Source organism: Tupaia chinensis, unplaced genomic scaffold, assembly GCF_000334495.1.
Source record: "Tupaia chinensis unplaced genomic scaffold, TupChi_1.0 Scaffold000704_1, whole genome shotgun sequence".
Classification (NCBI taxonomy): domain Eukaryota; kingdom Metazoa; phylum Chordata; class Mammalia; order Scandentia; family Tupaiidae; genus Tupaia; species Tupaia belangeri.
Genome location: NW_006160227.1, coordinates 494,144 through 494,511, shown reverse-complemented (window position 1 = coordinate 494,511; position 368 = coordinate 494,144). Strand labels below are relative to the sequence as shown.

At 73.1% G+C, this 368-nt stretch overlaps 1 protein-coding gene across 2 annotated transcripts in view; it reads left to right on the top strand.

The window, feature by feature from the left end:
* The window catches only part of VGLL4 (vestigial like family member 4), a 168,480-nt gene that overhangs the window by 7,162 nt on the left and 160,950 nt on the right, over positions 1–368 (top strand). The window lies entirely within an intron of this gene.

Genomic DNA, 368 nt, shown 5'->3' with positions numbered 1-368 from the left:
TTGGGCTCGAACGCCCCAGGCTCCTGGCTGGTGGCGTGCGGCGGGGAAGGGGCAGCAGGGCCAGGCGGGTATAGAGGGTGGCTGACCGCGGCGTCGGTGTCACGTGCGCAGTGTCCCCTGCGGAAAGGAACCTACTGTGTGCGTTGGGGGCGGGGGGAGGACGTGGCTGGCCCAGAGGCACCTGGGCGCGCACGCAGTGTTCGTTTGCGTTCGGCCGTGTGCTCTGAAGGTGCGTCCCCGCTGGCCGGGCCGCGGGGGAACGGGGCCGCGGGCAGGGTTGGGGACACAGAGTCCAGGCGTCCTGTCCGGCTGGCGCCTCCTCCGAGGGGCAGCGCTGGGAGCACCAGGCCGGCCGCGAACGCTCGCTG